General features: G+C 47.8%; 1 protein-coding gene and 1 pseudogene across 1 annotated transcript in view; one reads left to right on the top strand and one right to left on the bottom strand.

Moving 5' to 3' along the window:
- Ccdc6 (coiled-coil domain containing 6) overlaps nt 1-21912 on the bottom strand; it is a 94017-nt gene that overhangs the window by 50003 nt on the left and 22102 nt on the right. The window lies entirely within an intron of this gene.
- Nucleotides 12413-12917, top strand: LOC132648356 (large ribosomal subunit protein uL14-like; annotated as a pseudogene).

Here is a 21912-nt window from a genome sequence, read left to right on the forward strand (position 1 = left end):
GGCACCCAGTCCTGACAGTATCCTGTATGTATGGGTAAACCTGATCACTGCATCCAGAAGCCATTTGTCAGAGAAAAGCTTCTGTCCATCTAATGCCCCACAGGCTTTCCCCCATAGCATGTAGCATCATCTCAACTCCAGTCTTTGTTTTTGTTCTTTACACCCCAACCTTAATACAGGCCCTTGTATTTAATCTGGGCATGACCATCTTTGGAATGCATTCCCTACAAGAGGTCAGGAGGGCAGCAGACAGAAAGCAGGGTAAGAACAAAGAGCAAGCCGGGGCACCAGTCCCAAGACACCAGCAGGTTAACTGCGGGAGATAAACCGGCTTCCTTGTGAAATCTCATCCTCCGGTGACATCAGCTGTTTACCCCCGTTATCTGAAATGCTTGAAAACCTCAGTGCCCCTAAGCATGTCTCGGTTCAAAATCAAACCTGCATCTCAAAGCTGAACAAACAGATCAAGGTTTGCCTATCACTGTGTGAACTCTCAGCTCAAAATGTAAACAAGCACATGGGGAAGTCGAAGAAAATCTTTACTGCCTCGTGTATCTGCAGGACTGAAGATGAAAACAAAAATGGAAAGCGTACCATTCTGTTTTCATCTCCAGTGTGAACCTAGCTGCTTAGAAATGAGGGCACCTGAGTAGTCCGGTCATGGTCTAGTGTCCAAGTAACACGCTGGTCTCCTTCCAGCGACCACCCAGTGCCTATCAATGTGAAAATGGACCATCTAATCTCTCTCCATCATCCTTCCTCCTGTCCTACCCAAAATAATCCCAATATAACATGAGGTGAATACAAAAGAAAGGGGGAAGATCTAGCAACTCCTTCGGAAAAGCAACCGCGCAGCAAGCCTTTGAATGGGCCCTTCCCCTGCGTTACCACCGCTCGGGCAGAGATATGACAGTAGAGCCCACAGTGATGGGCCATCGTCATCTCTGCCTATTACCCAGGGCACTCTGCCAGATGAGAACTAGCGATGTAGCATTCACCCACTGCTGATGAAGAAACCCAAGGGCCTGAATGAAGCACAACCACGCAGGCTGGTGTAACATCTGTCAGAGCCAAAAAAGCAGACCGTTTTCCCAAAGCAGGGCAGGGCAGGCAGACGTGCACTTGACCACGGAGTCAGGAAAGGGCAAAGTTCAAGTGATGACCAACAGAACTCAGGGCACCTGACTTAAAAATACTGTCTTGATACCGGCTAGTGACTGGTCTTAGTAATTGCGATTCATGAACTGTCAATGCTTAGGAATCCAGACAGGATCCACTTGCTACTGTAATTTAAATTTAAGCTTATTATTGAGCATACCACTCTAAAGAGACAGTTCAGTGGTTGCTCTTTCAGAGGACCATCTGTAACTCCACTTCCAGGGTGTCCAATGACTTCCGAGGGCATCAGGCATACAGGTGGTACATAGACACGCATGTATCCACACATAAATAAAATCTTAAATTGTTATTCCTGTTGTCTAGTCACTAATGATCTAATTATTTTTTTTTTTTGGAGGGGGGCACTTGTGGCCCTGTGAAGCATGAACAGGTCAGAAGAAAACTGGGAGGCCATCTTGTGGGTTCCTGGGATCAAATTCAGATTGTCAGTCTTGGCAGCATGCTCCCTTAGTCCCCAAGCCACTCTGCCACCCCAAGATCTAAATTTCAAGATCTCAATCTCATTCAACAGTTGGGGAACTGGGGAAGGAGCTGAGTTTGAGGAGAGCCTGGGCTACATAGTGAGTTCCAGGCTATCCTGGGTTGCGGAGTCGGACTTTGTCTCAAAAGACATCACCAATACCAAAAACAAAACAAAACAAAACAAAAAAACAACAACAAAAAAAAACCCACCTCAGTTTGAATAGCACCTAATAGCATACCGTCAGGGCAGCAAGAACCACCCGACACCCTGCCGGGCAACCGGGTAAAAGCCCATTCTTTCGAAACTGTCATCCACGGGGTACAACTTGCATTTATGGAGCACCCGGCAGATGCTAAGAATTTAACAGGATCCCTCGACAGCTGGCGGGTCTTATGGGATTAGCCTCTATGCCGGTTATGCCAATAGGTTTATCAACACAAACCACTTTTCTGCAGAAATCTGTTTAAGGAGTGTCGGTGACACCAAACACCAGCCAGACGTACCGCCATTCCAACGCAATGCTCAAGGGGGGGGTTCCCTTCCACACCTGAGGATTATAATTCCTCACCTGTCTGCACCGGCTGACGTATGCTCCCTCCCCACCCTACAGAGCAGGCTGCAGCAAAGGCAACTGACAAACTAGAGCATCTATTAATTCTATGCCAGGACAGAGACACAGACAGACAGACACACAGACATGCAGACTCTTCGTGAGCAGTGGCCACAGCGCCCCTGTGCCGACACTCTATCCCAAACACGGTTACAGGACTGTAAGGCAGGAAAGGAAAACAACGTCCACGCTTGCTTTCCAGATAACGAGAACTCTTGAGCCCAAAAGGAACCTAGCAGTTAGCAAGCTCACCAGCCCGTGGTGCCTGTCAAATAGGCTAGAGAGGAAAGGTTGGTGAACCCACCACCACTGTTGCCGGTCTGCAGGCCAGACCGGTGGAGGGTCTCCCGTGCACATGCTGCAGCATGTGAGAGGAATCCAGCTCTACCTACACGGACAGCTCACCCTACCGTACAAATTAAAGACCACCAAACCCGAGAGTGACTCAAGATGAGATCCCTGCTTACCTGCTTGGGTGTGCATCACAAGCCTATGAACTGGGCTGGTCTAACAGTTCGGGGACAAACAGGCCACACTTCACGGGAGGTTCACATTCAGTGTGAGAACCTAGTCAGGCCACTTGTGTCACAAGGTGGGTACATGGCCACCTCTGTGTAGCCCCGGTGGGGTCATGACTCCTTCAAGGCATTGTTTTCTCCCCCTGAGGTGGTGTGAGGACAGGCTGAAGTAATGTGGTTGGGCTGGGGAGATGGATGGCTCAGCTGGTAAAACACTTGCCATACAAACACGGGGTCTGGGGTCTGGGAGCCCGGCACCTACATAAAAGGCTGACCGCAGTGGTATCTGTTGGAGCCTTCGAGGAGAGGACCCCTGGGGCTTGTCCACCACACAGTCGGTAAGATTCATGTTAAGAGAGATGTTCTGTCTCAACAAAGGTAGATCTGGGCCTGGTGGCTCACATCTCTAGAGCCAGCCTTCAAAAGGAAGAGGCAGGTGGACCTGTGAGGTAGAGGCCAGCCAGGTCTACACTGCAAGTTCCAGGCTAGCCAGGGTCATATAGTGAGCCCCCACCTTAATAAGGTAGGCCGGGATATCTCTCTCTCTCTCTCTCTCTCTCTCTCTTTCTCTCTCTCTCTCTCTCTCTCTCACACACACACACACACACACACTCACTCTTAAAGCACGGAGCTCACCATAAGTACCTCCATTTTTTTAGAAAAATAAAAACGTTCCCACACAGAACTCACAAAAAGTGTTCACAGTAGCATCACTCAGAGGCATCATTCATGAAGGCCACGAAGTAGAAACAACCTAAATGCCCACCTACAGAATGTCATCCTATCACACGAGAATGAGGTCGTGATCCATGCGACAACTTGAAAATGCTACACCGGGGGCAGAAGTCAGTCACAAAAGGCCACCTGCTGTAGGATGCCACAACCAAACCAAGCAAATCCGCACAGACAGGAAGAACAACAGCTGACCCCAGCAGGATGCAAAGAGTCACTGCTTGAGGCTGACCTGTAGGGCCATCCCCATGACCTGGGCACTCAACCCCTGGGAGAGACAAGCAGGGACCTCTCTCCTGCCCAAAACACATGAGACTTGAGGCAGAGTTTTAGCAGCAGAGGAGGAAAGGGAAGAGGACCTCCTACCACTCCCTGAGGAACTGAGAGCCACACTCAGCCTTCACAGTGAGCCCAGCCATGAGGAGCAAACCACCACGACCCTCACCTCTCCACAGGCCAGGTGCACAAAGACTGCCAAGGCTTAGAAGATAGAACCCGAGGACTGGGGAGAGTGTGTGCCACAGGCCCTGAACACAGGATGACAGAAGCCCTCGTCTGGAAGAACGGACAGTCTGTGGGGCAAGGAAAGAAACAACCCCAGCAAACTGCAGCAGCCGGCCATGCTGCTGATTGCACAGATTCAGCCTTAACTCAACGGCCAGACAGAGGAGGTGGTGCGGCATGAATGGTGCTGACTTCGGTCTATGCACAATGTTTTACCATTCACTGGGGAATGGCAAAAATCAGAAAAATGCGAGCACAAAAATCAAGTGGTAAAACTACCAGCAGAAAAGATTGGGATGTGACCTTCCAGATAGGAGAACTGGGCAATGACAGAACGCTAATGACCTACCAAAACAGGGAACAAAGACAAACTGGAAGCAGGGGAAAGGAAAATGAAATTCAAAGGAATCGCTGGGGACAGTTCCCCAGAATTGGAATCAAGGAGCTTTTCCACTGTGGTTATCCTATTAGGGTGAGGTGAGGTGTGAGGAGGGACAGGAAACCTTGAAAACATTCCCAGGTCACAGCCCCCCCCCCCCCCCTTCACCTTCCCAGGGCAAGGAAGACTTTATTATTACCAAAAGGAATTCCAAAAGGAAAATGATCTGTGCAGGCTGCACTGCCTACTACCTGAATGACCACACTTTCAAAACAGCCACAACCATCCTCACAAGCAACTAAGAAAGTACAAATTAAGACCACCACCTGCCCAAAGTTTGGCTATGAGTCTCAACATCTGCCTCCATACCCTGCAGGGTAGAGTCCTTGGTACCTACCTCCATGGTAGGCTCCTGTCCCGTTCCCTGTTTTCTCCCTCCTCCAATGTCCATCCTCATTGCCTTTCTGAATGGGGATTGAGCATCTTAGCCAGAGTCCTCCTTCTTGATTAGCTTCCCCAGTTGTACAGATTTTAGTATGTTTATCCTATATTATATGTCTAGTATCCATTTAGGAGTGAGTATATACTGTGTGTGTCTTTCTGCTTCTGGGATACCTCACTCAGGATGATCTTTTCCAGATCCCACAAATTACCTGCAAATTTCATGATTTCATGATTTTTTTATCAGCTGAGTAATATTCCATTGTGTACCACAATTTCTGGGCAGAGTGACGGGAATCTTATGAAAGAAGTGGGAGATAGTAAGACCTGGAAAGCACAGGAACTCCGACAAGGACAATGACAGATTCTAAAAGTCTGGGCACGGGGGTCTTTTCTCAAACTGATACTCCAGCCAAGGACCACTACGTAGATGGCCTGGAACCCCTGAACAAAGGTAGCCTATGGCAGTTCAGTACCAAAGTGGCCTCCATAGGAATGGGGACAGGAACTGTCTCTGACATGAACTGATTGGCCTGCTCTTTGGTCACCTCCCCCTGAGGGGGGAGCAGCCTTACCAGGCCACAGAAGATGACAATGCAGCCACTCCTGATGAGACCTGATAAACTAGAATCAGAAGGAAGGGGAGGAGGACCTCCCTTTTCAGTGGACTGGGAGAAGGACACGGGTGGGGAAGAGGGAGGGTGGGACTGGGAGGGGAGGAAGGAGAGAGGTACAGGGGGGATACAAAGTGAATAAACTGTAATTAATAAAAATTTAAAGAAGTGAAAAAAAAAAAAAAAAGACCACCACCTGCACTAGACTGGTGAAAATTAAGGCGTAAGATAAAAATCAGATTTTGACAACAAAGGCCTATGGGATGTCTGATAGTGTCAAATGGTCCAGGTGTTCTGAGAAACTAAATATCATTATTCTCTCCAGGGAACCCAGTCCACTCTGGATATCTACCTGGAAAAATCTTCCCCTGTACATCAAGAAATAGCTTCTGTGTCTACACAAAATACCATGAACGCCTCATAACCTAGTCAGAACAGAAACGATAGGGTCAGAGGAACTAAAAGGCAACGGAGTCCAAAGAAACAGCTAAATACATCGTGAAGCAACCCAAGAAACAGTGCTGAATTGAGAAAGCACAGAAGCAAAGCACATTTCTTCATTCAAGCTAAACGAACAAACACAAAGGAGAACACAGGATGAGCTGGTCTAGTGAGGGGCTGGAGAGCTGGCTCGGCAGTTAAAAGCACTTTTGGTCTTTGCAGAGGTCCTGACTTTGGATCCTGGCAGCCAGGTCAAGGCAGTTCACAACTGCCTGTAACTCCCACTCCAGAGGAGCCGAAGCCCTCTTGTGGCCTCTCCAGGGACTGCAATCACGTGAGCGCACACTTGCGCACTTAAAAAATAAAAATAAAATTTGAAAAATAACTGGCTTAGGTATACTTTTTGTGAGATAAAGTGTGGGGGTTAGGACATGTCTGTGGGAACCATCCTGGCATGTGGACCAGGGAGAGTCAGCTGCTCTTGTGCTTTGAAACTCACACGTTTATTTTGTCTGAATAAACTACCTCACAGTAAAAAAATGGCAGCTAAAGGTTACATAGCCATGGTGGAGAGGCCCCCCCCCCGGATTAAGGCATACTATAATATGAATAAATTTCCAAAACAATAAAGTACATGACAGAAGCCTAACATAAAAGACCCGAAAGCAGAGTACTAGGTGGGAATAAAGGGATCAGCTGAGGGGAATGCCAAGAGGAAATAAAGGGCGAGTATCAGCTAAGTGCCCTTCAGACAGGTGTGTGGAAGCGTCAAAATTAACACACCCAGCGATAGTTAGGGTTTCTGTTGTGATGAAACCTTGTGACCAAAAAGCAACTTGGGAAGGAAAGGGTTTATTTGGCTTACACATCCCTGTAACTGTTCAAGACTAGAGGAAGTCAGGACAGGAACTCAAGCAGGGCTGGAACCTGCAGGCAGGAGCTGATGCAGAGGCCATGGAGGAGTGCTGCTTATAGCCTTGCTCCTCGTGACTTGCTCCACCTGCTTCCTTATAGAACCCAGGACCACCAGCCCAGGGACGGCCCCAGCCACAGTGGGTACCCCAAATCACTAAGAAAATGCCTTACAGGCCTGCCTACATTCGATCTTATGGAGGCGTTTTCTTAATTGAGGTTCCTTCCTCTCAGGTGACTTTACCTTGTCAAGCTGACAGAAAACTATCCAGCACATATGCTAATAAAAAAAAAAACAAAAAACTAAAAAAAAAAAACACACAAAACAAAAAAAAAGCTGTCAATATATTTGTTCTAATTCCCTCTCTGCTGCTGTGATAAAACAACCTCATCAAAAGCAGCTTAGGGGAGGAAAGGGTTTGTTTTACTTAACAGTTCTTGGTCATATACTGACAGGAAAGTCAGGGCAGGAGCTCAGGCAGGAACTGAAAAAAAAAAAAAAAAAAAAAGACACTATGGGAAGTGCTCCTGCCTGGTGTTTGGTGTTTGTTTGCACAGCCCAGGACCACCTCCCTAGGGAATGATGTTGCCTTCAGTGGACTGGGCACCCCCCCATCAAGCAACAGTCAGGACAGTCTCCCACAGAAACAGGCTACTCTGATCTGGGCAATCCCTCAATCAAGACTCCCTTCTCACTCAGGTGACTCTAAAACAGTTAAAGCTAAGCAGGATGATACTAAAAACCACTGAGCTGTATACATTTAACACACAAGCTTCATCTTTTTCAAAGAGAAGAGCCAACAGCTACTGTACCATGTGCAACTATAAAGGGCGGCACTGCTTAAAAACAGAACTGTCTCTAAGACGCAAGCGGATTCTTCGTTCTCTCTACTCTGTGGCTCGGGGCTGCACCTGAAATGCTGAGCCCCCACTGCCTCAGCCTACCGAGTGCCGGGATTATGGGTATGCACAACAACACTCAGCCTCTACTTTTTGATTACGCCGGAAATGCAGTAGCAACGTGTCAAGGCGCCTCAGACAGGCAGAAAAAGAGATGCGTATTTCGTAACATAATAAAACATGAAAATGTTCTAACTTCCTATCATTATGACAGTTCGTGGGCTTTCCTAATTATTAGACATGCCTGCTGTTTCTCATCCTGACACATTTAGACAAATGGCTAGCCCAGGCTTCAAGTATCATCTGTACTAGGCTTTAAGGCAAACTCCATCTTATAAATGCTCGGCAAGTTAAAAACGTTCTAGCTTGTATGTCAGCTGGGATAACATTTTCCACTGCGATCTAATTGTGATTCAGTTCCCCAGGCCAGCTCTTAAAAACTCATCCATGCCACAAAGCAACTGAATTACAGTATGAAAAGAAAACGGCCTGGATCTTTAAATACAGGCCCACCTACTGCTGTTTACCAGTCAGATAGAAGATGACTGTTTTAGTCCCTAACAACAGATCTTTCTCCCAAGTGAATCTTCTCCCCAAAACGGATGAACTCCTTCCCTTACCCAACAATGCTGGTAGCCCCTCCAGCTGGCAGCAGAAAAGCAGCTCAAACCTGAGCAGTTCCCCCAGCCCTGTGCTTCCTAACCACACCCAGGATCTAAGCAGCCATGGGCTGGCTGCTGCTCCCTTAGCTAGTAACACTGGATCTGCATTCTGCCGCAGCTTCAGCTGAACTGACCAAGATCAAAGGCAAGATCAAGGTGCAGGAAACATCAATTTCTTGAAAAGAAGCCATATTGATGGCAGCTGGCCACGTAATTGACAGTGATGTCTCCAACCACATACATCTGTAAGAATAAGAGTCACAACTGCTAATGCAAACGCATTGGGGGTGGTGTCTATCTCCCTACTGCTGGCCTTTCCGGCCGTTTCTGAGGCTTCTGCCATGTTGTTACACAGACCGTGCTGAAACAGCACCCTGTAGTGTCCTAACTGCTCCATCCAGCCCTGGTACTCATTTTAGCCAATAAGCTGTTCCCGTACTTGCTCTAAGTGTCTAGAGGCGTGGCTCCAGAGCACTGACTTCCAAAGGACAGCAACCCCTCTGACTTTGGCTTAACAGACAGCTGGCTGGTGTTCTGTGGGGATGCGGTGCTGTTTCTAGTCTTCCTGAGGGAGAGAAACAAAGACTGAACCTTGCTCAGGAGGATTAACTTCCAGCGTGAAGGTTTTCTTCTAGTTGGAAAGCTTGTTGTCCAATGTAATGGACTGAGGTGGTCCTGGGAATCCTGTAATACCAGTCCCCAAAAAACTGAAAACCAAGAGCTGCAGCCACCTGGCCAAGAACCCAGCCAAGCTGTCCGGCACTCTAGCCGGGCTCTCAGCTTTGTCACACTTCCTGCGATCGTTCAGAGCTGGGTGAAAGGGATCTGCTGGGCCAACCACCAGCAGGGTTACACTGTCCATCCTGCTTGCTCAGGATTATTTTCCTTATTCCACTACCAGTTAAGGGATGAAGCATGTCCCTCCAGAGATAGGTCAACGTCGTAACTCCCAAGAACCAGTGAGTAGTGAAGACGACCTTATTTGGAAATAAAGTCTCTGCTGATAAAGCTAAGATGAGGTCATTAGGGTGGGCCCTACTGTAACTCCTGATGTCCTTAACAAGGGAAACCAGAAACTAAAGGGGGTGGAGGACAGCAGCGCTGTAGCTAGAGACAGGAACTGAAGCGCTCCAGGCCAGGCAAACCCCGGGCCGGGAAAACTGGGGGAAACTAGCAAGGATTCCCTGAAGGCTAAGAAACTGCCCTGGCTAGTATGTGGCCATAGGACACATTGCTTCCACAGCTAGAGAGAGAAAGCAGATCTGTTGTAAACCCCAAGACTGGAGGATGCAGTCTAACAGCCCTTGGGCAGGTACTTTAACACACACACACACACACACACACACACACACACACACACACAGAGCCCTCTAAAATAACTCACGTGTTAAGGAGCTATGGAAACATGTTTCAACACCCCTTGTCCTTACTATTCCAAAGGAACCTCCACGTTTCATCCAAGGTTCTACAAATGCATTTACCTTAGCTCTGAGGAGATTCTGTAATACAGTGGGGAAAGGTGTGTTTAACCTTCAAAATTAATCAGAGCAGTTACAAACACCTAAATACTTCTTCACGAAGAATCGGTGTTCTCCAACTCCGTGGTGCTATGGCAGCTCCATACAGATACAACCTGTATCCAACATGCTGCAGCAAAACCCTGGCTCGTACGCTAGAGGAAATAAAGAGGCAGCCGTGGCTGGCCAAGTTCCCATGTGCAGACACTCATTTCCTTACGCATTTACCTGGCAACTGCATCCGACAGGTCAACTACGCCACAAGCACAGTAACGTAATGCAATGACAGTGAGAGACGTTACACTACACTTGACTAGGAAGGTAGGTGAGGGGCAAATGAATGCCCTTTCAGTTCTGAAAATCACTCACGGGGGCCAGCCTCCCTCCCGTTCTGCCACCTTGCCAAGCAACTGAACTGCAGTCAGTTGCAGTTAAATCCCGGGCGGGGGGGGGAGGTTGCCATGTGTGGAGTGTGTATGTGGGTGTGAGTGTACATGTGTGTAGGGCCAGAGGCTGACACTGGGTGTCTTCCTTCATCACTCCCTAGCTTCCATATTGAAACTAAGTTTCTCGCTTGAGCCCAGAGTTCACGGATCAGACAGTCCAGCCAGCCAGCCTACCCACCTTGTCTGCCTCCACATAAGAGCGGGCCACCATGTCCACCCGGCACTTACGTGGACTCTGGGGATCCGAATTTTACTGAGCCATCTCCCCAGCTCCTGTTTTGGACCTTTTTAACATCTTAGAGTAACCATTCTGAAAGACTTCATATTTACAAAAGTGACCCACAGTTTACAGAGATGGACACTCAGAGGTCATGGACATGCCATCCACTGCAATCTAAACGGCCTATCCGTCAGCAACTGGACGCCACTGTGAGGTGCCATCCTGCCTGCCTCACTTCCAGATGCCCATGTCCCAATGCCCGGCTGCGAAGGAAGTGGCTGCAGTTAAGGTTGGTGATCTACCCACTTAGATACTATGAGCCTAGTTTCTCCGGGTGGGACTAGTGCAGCCAGAGATACCAAAAGTAGGAAATGGAGACACAGAAGAGGTCTTGGTGTCACCCAACAGGAGGCCTCGCGCTGCAAGGCTAACTTTGAGAGGAGGAAAAGGAGCCACCAACATGGAATCCACATGGCCTCTAGAAATTAGACGAGGCAAGGAAGGACTCTAAACCAGCGGTCCTCCGCATATGGGCGACAGCCCCTTCCGGAGTGGGTTATCAGATATTTACAATTCACAACTACGGCAAAATGACAGTTATAAAGTAGCAACAAATGTAATTTTATGGTTGGGGGTCACCACAACATGAGGAACTATATTAAAGGGTCACAGCATTAAGGAGACTGAGAACGGCTGCTTTAGAAGAGAAGGGAGTTGAGCCTGCCATAGTCTATTTGCCCAGTGCACCCCACTGGACTTTACTTTTTAAAAGACCTTTAACATAATAAATCTGCACAACATTCAGTAAATCTGCACAACATTCAGTGACTGCATTTGTGGAAATTTGCTATAGCATCGAGGGGGAATTGATGTAGGCACGAGGAAGTGACTGCACATCCTGACTGTAGAATAATGTCGCTATAATTAAGAACAAGTGAAAACTTGTTAGCCGTGTTCAGACCATACCTGTTCAACAGCAAAAAGGCAGGCTGAGAAACACAGCAGGATTCCCTACTGAAGAGATTCAGGTCGTCTCTCCAGTGTACTCCAAGAGACTAAGAGAAACCAGGTCGAAGGTGCTTCTGAGAAAGTCACTGGTGACCAACCTTCAGTAAACCCACAGTGTTTATCAGCAGGAGAATCGATGTCAAAGGGCTGCGGGAGAGAGGAAGATGCTTGCCATGCAAGTGTGAGGACCTGAGCTGAGGCCCCAAGACTCAGTTAAAGCTTGACCAAAAGAACAAGATAGGCTGACTGACTGTAGCTAGGTTTTTAGGCAGTCTGGGAGAGATCTGCTCACCTAAAAGGACCATGACGAGCCCCCCGGGATTGAGCCTGGAGATCCGGGGCAACTTTCTGAGTCATACGGCAGCATCTGGGAGTTTAGAAGAGAATAAGTTCTAAGACTCACAGCCAGGCGAGCTTCCAAGATGGCATCTTCCTACCTCGGGAGGCACTCCAGACACTGGAACTACATTTTCAAGTTTTCTGTGGAAAGCTATCCTAAGTCCAAGCCTGTGTCTCTCAGGGAACCAAACGCTGGTTAGTGACTCTTTAGTTACGACACCAGATAGTCTGAGTAAGTGCCTGCCACTGCCTCCTGTGCCTTGCAGCCCTGTTATCTCTGCTGTGTGGTTTTCTGAAACAAGAAGTCACATTGGGGCAAAACCCCCAATTCTCAACGTCATGTTTCAGACTGAGTCGGTGGCACCGGACTGCCCCGAACACCTACCGTGCAGCAGGAAGGAAGTGTTCCCTCTCATGCAAAGCCTACTGTTACTGTGGAGAAACTCTGGCCCACACACACCTGCCTAAACAGAGGAGTCAGCTCTGCACACGTTAAAAACATGCTTTTAAAACTCAAGAGAAGCCTTTCCGACTCTTTCCGGGCGCTCAAGATGTCGAAGCGAGGACGTGGTGGGTCCTCCGGGGCGAAATTCCGGATTTCCCTGGGTCTCCCGGTAGGAGCCGTGATCAACTGCGCTGACAACACAGGAGCCAAGAATTTGTACATCATCTCTGTGAAGGGAATCAAGGGATGGCTGAACAGACTTCCCGCTGCTGGTGTGGGTGACATGGTGATGGCCACAGTTAAGAAAGGCAAACCAGAATTGAGGAAAAAGGTCCATCCAGCAGTGGTAATTCGACAACGAAAGTCATATCGAAGAAAAGATGGGTGTTTCTTTACTTTGAAGATAATGCAGGGGTCATAGTAAACAATAAAGGCGAGATGAAAGGTTCTGCTATTACAGGTCCAGTTGCAAAGGAGTGCGCAGACCTGTGGCCCAGGATTGCATCCAATGCAGGCAGCATTGCATGACTCTCCAGTGTATTTGTAAAATATATCCATTAAACAGTCTTTGCTCCAAAAAAAAAAAACTCAAGAGAATCAATACAATTCACGGCACCAAACACGGATAAGCAGCGTGCATACGCATGCTCGGACACATCCAGCCACGCATCTTGCTTAACGACCATCCGTGTGAGAATGTAAGAGCGGGGGGTGGGGGGTGGGGGGAGCGCTGCGGACTCCTGCTGTCTGGACACAACACCGCCAGTGAGCCTGTGAGCTCACCACAGCTGTGGTCACCCGCACAAGCCCTACACGGTGATCAAGCCAACGAGATCGGCCATGTTTCAGCAGGCAGCGCAAAACCGGACTCCGGCTTTGGAAAGGGCGGGGACGACGGTATGATGAGGGTGGGAGGGAAGCGTCTGAGGAGGAGAGAGGAGCTGCAGGTGGGCAGCTCAAGACATACCGTATACATGCACGAGACTGTCAATAAATAAGAGCCATGGAAAACTACGTCCCCACACCCAACACCCACCGACCTCACCACTCGCTCATTGCTATTCCCAACCCAGTGGAACTTTCTGGCATTCGTGAAAAGCTGCTCTGCCTAGAAAAACGTTAAGCTCTTTCCAACAAGCTCCACCAAACTTACAGATGACCAACACATCTGTTAATTAAAGGGGGGGGGAATGAAGTAAAGCTACCCAAAATAGCCTTGCTTCCAATGTGTAGAACAAAATGCCAAACGCCTTGTGTATAATTTATGCACAGAAACTTTGAAAGGAAAAAATGCTGGCATAATGGGATGGGCAGAGTGTTCCCCTAGCTTGTGAACCCAAGTTTCATCCCCAGCCGGGAGATGACAAATACTTAGCCTTTTGTCAACATAACAATGTCTTTTTAAAAATCCAACCTAAGAACTCGTATCTAGAGTAAGTGGACAGCGCCTCATTAGGCCGTCTGTTACATTTCCTGATGCTGAGATTTTTCAAATAAATCCCAAAGGGTAGAGAGCACGGGTCACGACCTTAGTCCTGACAGCAAACAGGATCAAGCAAGCACTCCGTCCCAGCGTCTCCTAAAAGCTTTCACCAAACAACTTTACTGGGGCACTCCCATAAGAGCCGGGAAGCGGAGGAGGACACCTGCTACCGTCAACAGCTTTCAGCACGGCACAGACCGTCCCAGCTGAGGCAATAAAAAGACGGCATAAAGCGAGTGCTTTGTATGTTAGGGTTGGGGCTCAAGGTCAGTGTGGAAGCAGATCAGGTCGGGGAGCTGGGCTTTCTTCGATCATGGTATGGCTGGGGTAGAGCTGGGGGGGGCGCAAAGGATCTTGTTCTATTTAAAAACAAAAAAGCAAAACAACAGGCATCAGTAGAAAAGAACAGAACCTGCTGTGGGGCTCAGTAAGTAAAGCACCCCATGTAAACATGAGAATCAGGGTTTGAACCCCAGAGCCCATGTAAAGAGTGAGGTGTGCTGGCTGCATGTGTAATCCCAGAACTGCGGAGGCCGGTCACCGGGACACGTTGGCTGGCCAGCCCAGCCTAGCCAGCGAACACCAAGTCACAGGGAGAGAACGTCTCAAAAAGACTAGGAGGACAGTTTCTGACCTATCAAAGGTTGACCTCTGGCCTCTACATTTACAGGCACGTAAGTGCACAGGTCTACTCAGGCCTGCACGCACACACAAAGCTGTTTCTGGCAACCAAGGCAACGAGACTTACCTGGGCTTACACTCAGGGAGTAAGAGACACAACAGGGAGAACAATGCTGTTTAAATAATTACTCTCTGTCCTGTCTAGTCATTGCTGTTAAAGTTGCACATACGATGTGTGAAAGATTAGAACATGCTAAACAGGAAGGAGACAGAAGACACAGATGTGCTGCCCGTATCTCCAGCCCTCCCCTTGTTCACTTCATCGGCCTAAGCTGCCTTGGACTTTGAATCAAATGCCCCAAGCATTTTCTAACTTCTCCCTCTTCTTGTACACGCCTGGACCGCATATTACAGGGTAAGGCTCACCATTCCCATACACGGGTTTCGTCCTCTGAGAACAGAAAAGCCACACAGCTGCAACTCACAGGGAAGACCACATGACATGCACAAGCATTCATCTACTACAGGGGAGGTTCCAGAAAGCAAATGGCTAAGTGCTCTCAGAAAGCTGTGCTGGGAGGTGGAGAGAGGTAGCTGGTCATGTAAGGGCTTGCCACGCAAACCTGAAGACCCCAGTGCAACCCCTGGGACCCTCATTAAAAAGTCTGACCTGGAAGCAGGGCAGTGGTGGCGCACGCCTAGAATCCCAGCACTGGAGAGGCAGAGGCAGGCGGATCTCTGTGAGTTCGGAGCCACCCTGGTCTACGGAGTGAATTGCGGAGGGAGAGCCAAGGCTACACACAGAAATCCTGTCTCAAAAAACCCAAGTCTGGCATGGTAAACAGTGTACACCAACAATGCCAAGCACCAGGAAAGAAGGCAGAAACCAGAGCAATCCTAGCCTGCCAATCTAGCCGCTCCACATACACACACCTTCACACACATGCACCCACACACACCTTCATACATGAACACACACAGTGGGAAAGCATGTACATCTAAGCCCATCCCCGGCCACAGTGAGGGAAGCCATGGACCCAAAGGGGCACAGAAAGATAAGCCCAGATAAACCACATTTTCCACATTCTAAAAATACCAATGGTATGCAAAAGATGCTTAAGAGCCCTGGCGTCTACGGAGTGCGGGTCCTGAGAGCTAATATTAGCTCAAACTGGGTGCGTTCACCATGGTACAGCCACAGACCCGAGATCTGCTCTCAAGCGCGTGAAGGGTAACAATACAGAAGATTCTAAGGGAGAAAGACTGAGCAGGGAGGAGGGCATCCTGCACCACCTGAGCGTGGCCACGCTGGGGCAGTGTCCAGGGTCTCAGAACTGTTCTGACGTGGGCCTGTGTATAAACCACACAGCTCCGCTTGCTCTCTGAAGATGCGCCGAGCTATTCGTACATCATCCTCGCAATTACGTCCGTTACACTACACCGTGGTTTTTCAAGAACAGAGGCAGCCGTCATGCATCACAGGGTGGCCTCCGTCTAACAGAGACTATGCGGGCGGTGAACGCCCACTGTCTGGCCAGTTCTGAGGGACCCTGGGACTCATTCTCCACCTGGGAGTGTTGGCACCTAACCTGAGCTTGATGCACAGGGCATAGGAACTCAACCAATGGGATGCCATCCCCTGTGGGCTCTGCCATTGTCGGTGCTCTGTGGTGACACCAGCAGAGGAGATGGCTCTCTTACTGTAACCCGGAACACAGTAGATCGATGTCCCACTGCCCCTTGCCACACTCCCTTTCTGCCTCCTTCCCCTGCCTGTGATCTCTAGCCCGTTCAGCAGGTCTCCAGAGGCTCCTCCCACTGCACCTACCTGCTGACCAGCCTCTGTCCTCCATATGAGACTGTCTTTAGTATCTTTTTTTGCTGCTGATAAAAATACTCTCATAAAAGCAGCGTAAAGCAGACAGAGCTCTCGCATAGGGGAAGTGAAGGCAGCAGTGCCTTTAAACATCTAGCCACACCCCCGAGAAACAGAGCCATAAACGCTCACCGGTGCTCTTCTTCACATAGTCCAGGAGGTCAAGATGTGTCTTCCCACATGAACTAATTCAAGTCAAGATAAGGCCCTGCAGCTCTAGCCAGGGACTGTCTCCTAGGCCACTCCAGACTCTGTCAAGATGGCAGCACACATCACAGTATCCACTTCGTTTTCTAAACGGTCAACTAGCAGTTACCAGCTGTATCACTCAACCATGATCCCCTTTCTTACTGTCTCGCTCAACCAGGAGGGACCCTGTCTGCTGCTTTCACTGGTTGACACATGCAGAATACTGAAAGCGGCCAGAGGAGAGGCTATCATTAAGAGAAATGGGGGCTCAGGCATCCCCCCGGGGAAGCAGGTGTGGGCTGGAGGATGATGTGTCCTGGAGTCTTAAGAAGTTTTAAGATGAACAGCAAAGCAGTATATTCAAGGTAGAAAGGGGCAGGGCTGTAGATACTCTATCAGCCTGTGCCCCAAGGAGCACGAGGAAATGTCTCTGAACTTTCCTTCTCTCAGAGGGGTCAGCCTGATCCATTGGTATTTATACCCCAACCCATCCTAAAGTTCACCAAGATAGTTCTCTGAATGCACATATGATTTTAACGGTGAGTAGACATGAATAGTCACGTAGTGGAGGAAAAAGTCAAATGAAGCCAAAAATCAAAATTACAGAGAGGCTAATCAGCAATAATAGTTCCTGTTCAAACAGAAAACTTGGTTCTGAGTGTCCCCTGGCTGACAATCTACTGCCTCTGCAACAAAAAGAGCTTTAATTAAGACCTAAGAAATTAATTTCTCCTTTGAATCCCCACAAAAGAGACTTTATGATGGGTAGGTAGCCAACTGCCTCACCTCCTAGCTGTGTCCCTGGGCAACACACTGAAGATGAATCTGATATTGGAGCCCTACTTTCAAATGGTTGAGCAAAAGTACAGGAAAAGGGGTGCAGAGGGGGTGCTTTGGGAGTGGTCAATGATAAACATCTGTGAATTCATATGAAGTGTACAGGGGGGTTCACAATGGGCTATTCTGTCTCCTTTTTAACTGAATTTTTATTTTGACAGTAAGCAAGAGAAGGAAAGGCACATTTTAGACACCTGTTTGTAGTCATTTCCTCTGACTTAACACAACGCATCCCAAAAGAAGGCTTAAGTCTCAGGGAATAAACAATTCGTAAATCCCAGGAAGTCCCTGAAACTTAACAGATTGACAAGGCCCTTTCTTCTCTCATGTTATACAATAGCAGGGATGGGTGAGGGAAGAGATTCTCTAACCTGTCCAGCTCCCTGTTCATTGTATAGAGCACTCCAGGATTTCAGCTTCTGTGAGTCATTACCCAGGCTATGACCTTTCAGGGATGCAGCTGCCTTTGAGTCATCCATGTGCAAGTAACTCACATGTATTCCTGTAAGTTGTCCCAATAAACTGGGTCACAAGTTAAGACTTTAGTAGAATCGTTTCTTTGTTCTATAATCTATGCCCTATTAAGGGTGAGTAAATTAGAAAGTTCTACTGCAAAGTTGCTCAAACTGCAGGTCCTATCCAACTGAACAGTAATATTAAAAACTTCTATTCCTGCTTGGCTTGACTTATACAAATTGGCATAGAGTCCACTGACGATATAAGTCAGTGAGCAAATACACTTTGCTCTAAAACTGCCTTACATATTTGAGAACAAAGACTAAGATTGCTATCATGTAAATTGGCACTGGTTAGGGCATGGCCTGCTTTAAGAAACTGAAACAGATTAAAGTTCAGTGGCTAGCCAGAATTTAAAACCCTTGCTTTTAACATAAAGCCCCAAAGTCTGAGAAAAGCTCCTAACAGTCCCTAGGATTTTTCAAAGACCACTGTCCTTGCACTGTGATCCTTACTAACGGAGAATTATATTACATACTGCACGATGTACAGGCAGCTGGGTAGATTGTAGAGTTTCTTCCTCACCCATTGTTACTGTTGTATAACCTGGAGGGTGGGTCTTGTGAATCTGTTAAGCTTCAGGGACTTCCTAGGATTTGTGAGTTTACCTGCCAAGGTTTAAGCCTTCCTCGGTGATGTGATGTTTTAAGTTAGAGGAAATTATTACAAACAGGTGTTTAAAATGTGCCTTTAATGGCTTACAACTCCCAGTATTTACAAATATGCAGGTTCTTACTGTGAGGAGTATTTGGTGATAAAAACCCATTATTAATGGTCTCCATTTGGTTTTACAGTATTTAGCAAAAGAGTAGAGTAAATTCTGGAGGTTGGAGAATGGAAGCAACACAGTTTTTCTAAGTAAAGGCAGTCCCTTCCAAACTCAAAGAAAACAAGATGTTTTCTTCCTATAAAAGAGAGGGTGAAATAAAAAGAAAGGAGAAAGGGCTTCAGGATAAAAGAGGATGTAAAGGTTCCTGCCTGTCACAGGATAATGGAAGGCACAGACAGGAGAACCATCTTGGAAGCTCTTGGTCCAGCTAGCCTAGTACACAGAGTTGCAGCAACAAGGTAGAAACTGAGAACTGGTTCCCCAGGAAGTTGTTCTCTGACCTCCATATATGTATGATGTTGCGTGTGTGTGTATACACACACACATACAAACACCCCACATGCACACACAACTAATAATTTTTTTAAAGCGACGGAGGGCAATAAGCCAGAGGTGATTTAAGTGCATCCAAGTGACCATCAACAGAAAAAAACATGAAAGCGCACGAGCACATTCTGAACTGGCAGTCCCACTCCAGGTTGCCGCACAGGCAACACGGGCTGTCGCTGGGTTGATAGATGGAAGGCTGGTAAGGGAACGGGTCTATGACTTTATCCGTGGGATGCAACACACCAGATACGACAGGGGCCATGCTTAACGCAGCACTGACCTTCTGCGAGACACTGCACGTCCAGCCCTTGAAGATGCAGTGCTACGGATGGAGGAACGACAAACTCAAGAGTGTTCAAGTGTGTGGGGGGACAATGGGTACAGCCTGCTCTCAGTCGTGAATATCAAAAAGGACATGGGGCACAGGTCTATCTATATAAAATTTATATTGAAAAAGGGCTTAGCATTGAGAACAGTGGTCTCTTCTACGGAGACAAATGTGACAGGGACAAAGAGCCTGTCCTTGGTTTTGACCTGGTCTCATATAGATGGCATCACCCCTCACTATCTAAGCCTATCCTAAAATACAAAACTATCTACACTGAGTGCCTGTGACGCAGCCCCTACCATTATCCATGACAGAAACGTGTCTCACCCTGTCACCACAGAGCAAGCAACAGCAGACAATTCGGTGTGGGGACAGAAACGAGCAATCGATCATATTTAATGATAATATGGCGAATCAGAGAAATACGTGATGCATCCTGGGAAAGTGCCAGGGGATAAATCTGCTTGTCTTCACCTACAGATTCAAGATCTCCAACGCACACAGCAATACACTAGCATGTCAGAGAAACAGGCTTCCTCCTGGTGGCTTCCACAGAGACACACGCCATCCACAGACACCCAATTCTTCACCAAGTGATTAACCTATGCGTGAGGGCATTCTCTTATACCTGACTCCACCTAACATGAACAGCTTCTCCCTGCTTGCTTTCCCCTACTCTCAGACCCCAGGCCTCCCCCAGTTCCAGCCGGCCAACTTTCTCTCCCAGGCTTTCTTTCCAACCCTAACATGCCGGCCAAGACTCAGAGTGTTGCACTGAGTCATCTTGGAGATTATACCACACTAAAAGAGGCTCCACCAGATAAGGAAAGCCTGGCCTCTGACTCATCTGGGCTCCAGGCAGAGGGTTCTTCCGTGGTCAGAAGACGCTAATATTGCAGCCAGGCAAAGAGTCAACAAGAAAAGCATCAGACCCCAGCAGCAGGAGGAAAACAAGGTGCTTGTACACACACAAAGAATGGCTGCCTGTCTTCCCGCTTAGAAAGGGCAGGGAATAAACACGGGGAAGCAGGGAGACGCCCATTTGGGCTGTACCCACTGCACACCATCCCTCTTCCATCTCCACTTCCATCTTTAGATCCAGCCACAGCTCTGCTACATCTGGACTGCAGAACATACAGATGAATGGTACAAATAGATCCCAATTAAAAAAGAAAAAAAAAAAAAAAAAAAAAAAAACAGGGCAGTTGGCGGTACACACCTTTAGTCCCAGCACCAGGGAGGCAGAGGCAAGATTCTCTGGGAGTTCGAGGCCAGCCTGGTCTACAGAGTGAGTTCCAGGATAGCCAGCACTGTTACACAGAGAAACCCTGTCTTCAAAACAAAACAAGAATGGAGTATCCACTTGCTTTCAGTCTGAATCTATTGAAGTAAAAAGTTCTACTTTGGTGTAGCACCTGAGAAAAAACAAAACAAATGAATACCAACTGTTAACTTAAAAAACACTTGGGCCAGCACGACTGTCTGGATTGGATGCAGGACTACAGGCCAGGTCAGCTCCAGCCCCACTCTCATCCAGCTCTGTCTTAGCCACATCCCAACTGCACCCAGACATACTTCTCTCTCACGTCCCTAAACGCGCCACGCTTCTGGCGCTTGCAGGGTATATCCACTGTACGCCTCCTTTGCCCAGAACATTCTTTCACCAGCTCTTTGCATGATCACCTTTTTTGCTTTTGTTCAAAGTCGTTACAAATGAGAGCAGTCTATGTGTAACCTCAGGCTGCCCCAAGCCTGAGAGCTCAGTTCAGGCCTCTTAGGAGGCTTATCTCCATCTAAACTCAGCTGTCTCCTCTCGGCCTTTCTCTGGAGAATGTAAACCCTGAAAGGAAGAGACTATGCCCCAAGCCTTGACTCAACACAGCACAGCTGCAGTAATGCAACGCCTGTGAGGTGAACAAAGGTTGGCTACTGTGGAAGAAGATGGTCTAATGCTTAAAAGCCATGTTAAGAAGGGGAATGGAAAGTACTGCAGGGCAAATTAAAGTCACCAGATAAACAGCCTGAAGTTGCCCGGATGGAGAAAGAATGCCAGTTAAACCTGAGAGACGGAAACAAGCTTCTGGGAGGAGGAGAAATAAGATGGTGCTATAGAAGAGCCTAGAATGTGAACATTACAGCATCTCAACCACCAGCCATGGGTTGTTTGTCCCAATTCAAGATCTTACAAGAAATATAAAGTACTACTATAGAAAAAAGTAAAGGAGGAAATATCGCAGGATGAACGCGTTCATGGAAAGACTAGTGATACATGGTGTGTCTTCAACATAATAAAGGGGATTTGCAGAAAGCCCATAGACAACATCAACTTAAGATGAGAGAAACTACAAGCATTTCCACTACGATCAGAAACAAGACAAGGTTGTCTACTCTCTCTATATCTATCCAATATAGAGTACTTGAGCTCTTAGCTAGAGGAATAAGACAAATGAAGGAGATTAAAGGAATGCCAACAGGAAGGGAAGAAATCAAAGTATTTTTATTTGTAGATGACATGTTCCTATGTCTGTGTGTGACCCCAAAAACTATCAAGAATCTCCTATAGCTGATAAACA

The sequence above is a fragment of the Meriones unguiculatus genome, chromosome 16, assembly GCF_030254825.1.
Source record: "Meriones unguiculatus strain TT.TT164.6M chromosome 16, Bangor_MerUng_6.1, whole genome shotgun sequence".
Taxonomy (NCBI): Eukaryota; Metazoa; Chordata; class Mammalia; order Rodentia; family Muridae; genus Meriones; species Meriones unguiculatus.